Here is a 6,487-nt window from a genome sequence, read left to right on the forward strand (position 1 = left end):
TGTACTTTATTTTGGCCTTCTTAAGATGTTGTTATCACGCATAATCGTTTATAGGCTAAGGAAAGTATTTCTCTACAGTTTTTATAATGTATTTATCAGCGCTTTCTTCATTCTCGGGGCTTCCTTCGTCTGCGGGATTTTGTATTTTCAGCCCTCTTCATGTCTGGTGCACTGCTGGCTACTACATCAAACAATTCTGATGTTCTAAATCACAGCAACGTTAATGATGTCACTGAGGATGTGTGTTCACAATATTATAGTACGTGTTTTCAACGCCCATAGAACCACAAATCAGCGTTTCTACCAAAAGCACACGTCTCTTGCGCAGGTGACATCACGGTCTTGGAGCTCACTAGAAAAAACCCAAACGCTTTTGTCTAGGCCATTCTGTTACACTCATGGTCATTCCCTAAAGCTTTCGGAACTAAACAATCAAAACATAAAATCCCAAAGCCTTTATACTAACCGTACTCAAAATAAAAATTGTAGGATTTAGGATAACATACACATGCAAGAAAAATACACACCCCCCCAAAGTGCCCAAGTAGAGAGATGCCAATTATTCAACATGCTAACGTAGAAAGCACATCCTTTATTTCAAGAGCCAGATATACCCCGGCCTTCTCGAAGAAGGCTGGCACGGTTGAGCTCTGTTTCTCTCCAGCTTGGCTTCCTAGCCTACACAAAGGGATGTAAGGCACTCCCGGCTAAGGCCACCCTGTCGCTCTTCAGCAACTTCGACATGAGCGCGCTCACTCGCTTGCATGTCAGCTCTAGCATCGGGTGCATCGTTCAGTACGGCTTTTCCTGGAAAAAATAGGAGAAAGTGGAGAATTGGATGTTTATAGACTTCACATCTGCGAAATCTGTTGTATTGGTTACGACCACACAGAAAAATGCACCAACTCAAGAGGAAATAAAATAGACACCCCAACATTCTGGCCCATAATAAGGACAGTGACAGTAAGCTAATTTTTGTGAATACAAAGTGGCAATGCTTTCGCATTAGCTATATAATTACCCTCCTAAGTTATGAAAACATTAGAAAACGGAGTTTTGCTTCTATAAAACAATATTACTGCATAAATTATAGCATAGAATAAGATACGATGAAGGTTCATCAGTGCTGCCCTTATAATCATAGCAAGTTTTTAAAGAATCGCGTGAAGAAAAAGGGAGCACGAAAAATGCAGGAATTACCTTTTTAAATACAGACATTATGCTGTTGTCTCCGTATATGTTGTAGCAAGATAAACGAAATTGCTTGGCAAGCTTTGCATTACTAATAAACACATTCTCTTTCTCTCACTGTTCGCTGCGTATTGTGCAGAGGGCAAGGCTTCAATCGCTCAATTTGTTTCAATAATTAGTGCTAGACAACCACTATTTTCTAATATTGGCATTCCCTGAGGAACGTCGCCAATGGTCACTGTAGAAACTGATATTTAAAAAAAATTTGTCTAATGAAAATATGTGTACATGTTTGAGCAAAACCACGTTTTCAGGCAGCATTACTTAACATTGGCCCTAAGGATATCTATGCACGCTTCAGAACGTGGGCCATGAATAAAATGCGTCGAACAAGTAATATTTGCTATGAGACTTCCTACCGGACGCAAGCAGAAGCCCCGAAACAGCCAGAACAAGAAGAAAAAGTTGCAGCTTCATGACGACAACCTGGAAAAGACTGTAGAGCAACAAATGTTTTTGCGTTTTTTCATCACTCGAAATACTTATACAACCTACCATAAAAACAGTTTTTATACAGTAAACACAATATTCGTCCCCTTTCAAAAAGAAGCGCGAATAGAGAAGACGAACAAGAAACATGCGACAACACAATGTTACGGCTCTTCCTAAAGAACCGTAATCAAGGAAACTTTTTACGCATTTCAACCTGTCTCAAAAAGCATTTTAGGTGAAGTCACAACAAATTGTTTTGTCCTAGAATTGACTAGAAACCTGACCGAGGGATTAAAGGAGGACCAATTATTGTCACTTATTGATAGCAACCATATCTACCACCAGCGCATTGTAACCCCGTGTTGGTAAAAATATTCTCAAACTGTCCTCCCAAAGGCCACTTCCTTTTACTGAGTTAAAGCACGTATTTCTAGGAACTCATTTCTGAACTCAAGTACGCTCTGTGTTCTGCATACGATGCCAGCTTGTTCTTTATGTGTACCTTGACTTCAGGATATTTCTGATCCGCATTTTTATAATTTACCCGCTGCACAACAAACGGCCGGCCAAATCTTCCACTCATTCGAAGCACTTGGATAGCTTCATTGGTTCCTAGGGCCAAGCGGCACTGAATGTTTTGCTCGTCGCAGCCGATAATGTGTGTGGTTCGGCATTCTTTGTTTGTAATTTACTCAAACGTTGCCATCTCTGCAACTAAATTTCCGCAGCTAAAAGCAAGCCAGACATTATATTTGATATGGTTCAATGGACTTCCTGAAGCCTTCAAGCAATATAGATGCTGAAAAAAAATATTATCTGTATGCTATTATAAATCGTTTATGGTGTAGAACAGACAAACTTGGCGTGGTTGCTTCAGTTTTACTCATATATTGTACTGTTAACCTTTGTTGACTTGTTAAAATATTTTTATATTTTTTCAAACAAAAACGAAAACAACGCTTACTGAAGGTCAAACCGGCGCTAGTTTAGCACGTTGGCACTAGAGGTTGTACAACCACGCTCCTGCATGCGAGAAGGAATCGTCGTGTAGGAAGAGGATACTTGCTCTTTACACCGGCAGTCTGTGCATGGCGGTATTCTCCAATAAACACAATAGCTGACCAGTAACTCTTCTGTTTGAGAATATTTGTCTGAGTGTGTGAGTATGGCTGTTTCTGATGTTACATTCGGACGTGAGAAATTTCATTCTATGTAACAAGTTTGACCGGCAGCTGTTCTGTGGTAACTGGCTCCGAGGTCATGAGAATATGAAAGCGCAAGTTGAACGGTACATTTAAAATGCGCTCACTAAAATTATGTGAAGCCCTTAGGCAGGAGATTCGTGGAGCCCTCTACAACCATATAGTTGTACCCTTTGTTGCTCAGACACAGATGTATGTTTTCCAAAGTTGAAAGCTGGAACAGTTGGTTCATGATTCCTAAAGAGAGAGCCATTTGCAAAGATGCTGCACAGAGGGCAAGAAGCACGCACGGGTGACACTGGCTTAGAACTGTACGGGGGTTTCCCGGGTACGCTTTATTCCGCCTCTTGGATGCAGTACAAATTCGGCCATCGAAATTTGACAAGCCGCGTCCAAGGGAGTCCGATCTCTGCAATTACTGCCATCGACGCAACAAGCTCATTGACAGAGCGTGCGCGACTAATTGTTGAGGGTGGGAGCCGGCGGGCAATTCAAATGCTTTCAATATGCCGTCCTTTCTTAGAGTTGACAATTTTAAGCAAGGCTGGCAAAGGTTTAACCTTGAACATGTGAATCTCAAAAAAGGCGCTCCTGATTTCTCGCATGTTGTATTGAAGTAGCACAGAACGCACGCCATTGTTCATTTAAACTCCTGAGTATATAAATCAGCGGTGTAGCTGGTTTTGGCAGTGAACAGCAATTTTTCGTGTTTGCAAAATTCCAAACTGTGCGGGGGTTGCAAAGATAATTCGTGTTTACTTGTTAAGTCCTGAATGTACACTGGAGTTTCAGGCGCCTAACAGCTTTACTGCCATAAGCAACGTGGAAAAATATGACGTATTCTGTATGCTGAGACCTTTAGAATTCTTTCCGTTACAATTACGTGCCGCAAAGTGAGTTGGGATCCAGTAAGACTCATGTCGAATTATTTGAGTCCCCTCTAGTAATATTGCTTTTTACGCCCCATTCACGCTTTTAGAAATAAAAGCACGTTCCTCACTCAATAGTTGTGTGAATGCACTTGATTGCGGAACAACATTTTACGAATTATTGTACAAACACACAAATTCGCTACTTCGTACCACCTAAGCTCAGGGTTGAACAACAAGTTGAAAAAGCGTTCATCACATCAAATGTTTTTTTTTTCACAAAACTAATCACGGTTTTAAAATAAAAATCGCTGTTATATGTTTCCAAAACTTACCTTCTGCGATGGAAGACGGTTTTCTCGTCGCCTGTAGTCTCGGCCTAAAATTCAACGAGGTAACCAAGAGTGGAGGCACTCTTTTATTTCCCGCGGTGTGAGACACGTGACTAGCCAAAATTCCTGATGTTTTTTTCTTCTACTGACTACGTATCACCATGTCAGAAATTACGGAATATGACTGGGGCGGACGAGATTAGTAAAAAATTTCTTTTGCTTTGTTTACGAAACCAAACACATATAAAAATGTCATGATGTTTTGAAAATGTAAGTATCACAAGGTTGGGCTTGACATCTCTTATGAACAACGCCGCTCTACCTTCGTTTATCAGGGCCCTGTCCACTCTGAGGAATGAGCAAACAACAGTTGTGTTTGAGACATTGTCGGTGAGCAGGAAGTAATGTGCCTTTGGAATTTCGGTCGGCAATAAAGGTCACCGATATAGGACACATTGTTTTTCACTAGCATTGCGTATTTGTACAAGTCTTTATTTAATCACAAAACTACATTATAACCAAACGCACTTACACTTTTTGGGTGTCCAAATGTAGTTTACTTTTTGCGAAGTGAGACAGTGTTACGTTAGACAAAATAAGTTTAAGAATGTCAACACTGGCAGTCAGGAGTTTCTACCAAACAGATATCAAGTATCACGTTTCTTTTGAAATCTCGAAAACCAAGGCATTTCTCGGCTATGCGGATCTAACCCTGCCTCACGTAACCCTCTCGGAAAATAACCACGCCAACGTGGGCACACGTAGTCAAGCGCACTAAATTTACATTTTGAGCTAGAGTAGAGGATTCTCTTTTGTGGAATAGTGCAGCACAATACTTGCATTATCATGGTACACCATTCTATTATATATTGTTTGTTCAGCCATCAAGAAAACTCATCTGCCTCAAACAGTAACACACATCACCTTTTTTCTTTTCGCTTTTCCATCCGTGTCCTTCAAACATATGTGCACTTGACACTATAAGAGCCAATTGTTGAATGTGTTTTTCCAACATGCCGATCAATAATTCAACCGAACACTGTGCTCAATCGAAACAAACTTGTAGATTGAAATGTTCAACATTACACGGAATCCGAACATCCGGCGAATATTTTAGTGCATGAAACGTTAAGCTCATAAGCAACTAGGATCAGCAGGTGTAGAGCCAGTTATTCGACAGGCAAATTGTAGGGATGGGTGAAGCAGCTTTGGACTATTTGGACTCGTTTGAACCTAAACACGATTTCTTTGGCAACGTATTCAGCGAAGCTGTTTTCATTTATATCACACAGGCTATTATACGGCGTCTTCTTGTACCAACATAGTCAGTACTGACATGATGAAGGATGGTTTGCCTCTGCTTTTCTAATATGCATTCTTGCCTTTCGAAATCGAATAAAAGAATTTCAGCTAAATGAAATATTGCTAATTTTGGGGTAAATAGCTAAAGATATTTGCAGATCCCTGTTCTTTATATCTGCTGTCTCTTTGTGCCTCGTGACAGCCGCTGGTGTTTTTTGCCAGCACGTCTAATCTATTACTCCCGCAATAGTAATAGCGCTTTCAATATCACAAATGTCTCATCCACGTATCAAACGCCTGTACTTCACAACCTACAAAGATTTCTCGACAGCTCTGAGTACGGTGTTCTGGTCAATGCTACAATAATACAATGTTAGAATGTTACATGTCAAAGGTTTGTTCGTTTATTTGTTTATTGAGGCAGAATGCAAGTTCACCGAGCAAGGTAGAATAATTTCTATTCTACCGAGGCAAACGGGGCAAAAGGCGTTTAAGGCCACTTGATCGAGCCCGATCGGGTCGCCTGACGACCCCCCATGCCTGATGTAGCACAACGACAGTAGCACTAGCGACGCACATTCAAGCACCAGTCAAAGAAATTATAAACATGCAACAAACCAAATGACATCACAGGCAAGCTATATCAACACAATTGTTGGCTATATAAAACAGTGACAAATCACAAAAAAAACGTATAATGATAACAGATATATGCTACGCAAAAGATAGAGACCTTGACACGAGTAGAAAAAGTTTAGGAAGATCAAGTTTTACCCGAAAGATACCCAAGCAAACTTTTTTTTGCACTTACGGCGGGTAGAGAACATAATGTTATGGTATACCTAAACAGTATTCAAGGAAACCTTCTCATGACGGCACAGACCACGGTTTATAAAGCGGTCGCACGCGAGTCCCGATATTCATGTTGTCCGAAAAAAATATTTTTTTCGAGGTATATGTACCAAAGAGAACTTTTTCACGATTGTCTTGGGGCACGTGGCGAAATGCAAAACCATGCCTGACTGGGCCATTGCAGCCTATAGCTGTAGCAGCTTCGATTGGTAATTTGTTTAGAATTTGCACACACAACAACAAAAAG

General features: G+C 40.7%; 1 long non-coding RNA gene across 1 annotated transcript; it reads right to left on the reverse strand.

The window, feature by feature from the left end:
* Window positions 1–577: 577 nt before the first annotated feature.
* LOC144142096 (uncharacterized) lies at window positions 578–4,210 on the reverse strand. Its single transcript, XR_013316827.1, has 3 exons — window positions 4,090–4,210; window positions 1,611–1,687; window positions 578–807 (listed from the first exon to the last, which is right to left on the reverse strand). It is a non-coding gene; the product is annotated as an uncharacterized LOC144142096 (long non-coding RNA).
* Between the last annotated feature and the right edge of the window lie 2,277 nt (window positions 4,211–6,487).

The sequence above is a fragment of the Haemaphysalis longicornis genome, unplaced genomic scaffold (genome assembly GCF_048455015.1).
Source record: "Haemaphysalis longicornis isolate Haplotype H1 unplaced genomic scaffold, Haemaphysalis longicornis Haplotype H1 scaffold_6, whole genome shotgun sequence".
Classification (NCBI taxonomy): Eukaryota; Metazoa; Arthropoda; class Arachnida; order Ixodida; family Ixodidae; genus Haemaphysalis; species Haemaphysalis longicornis.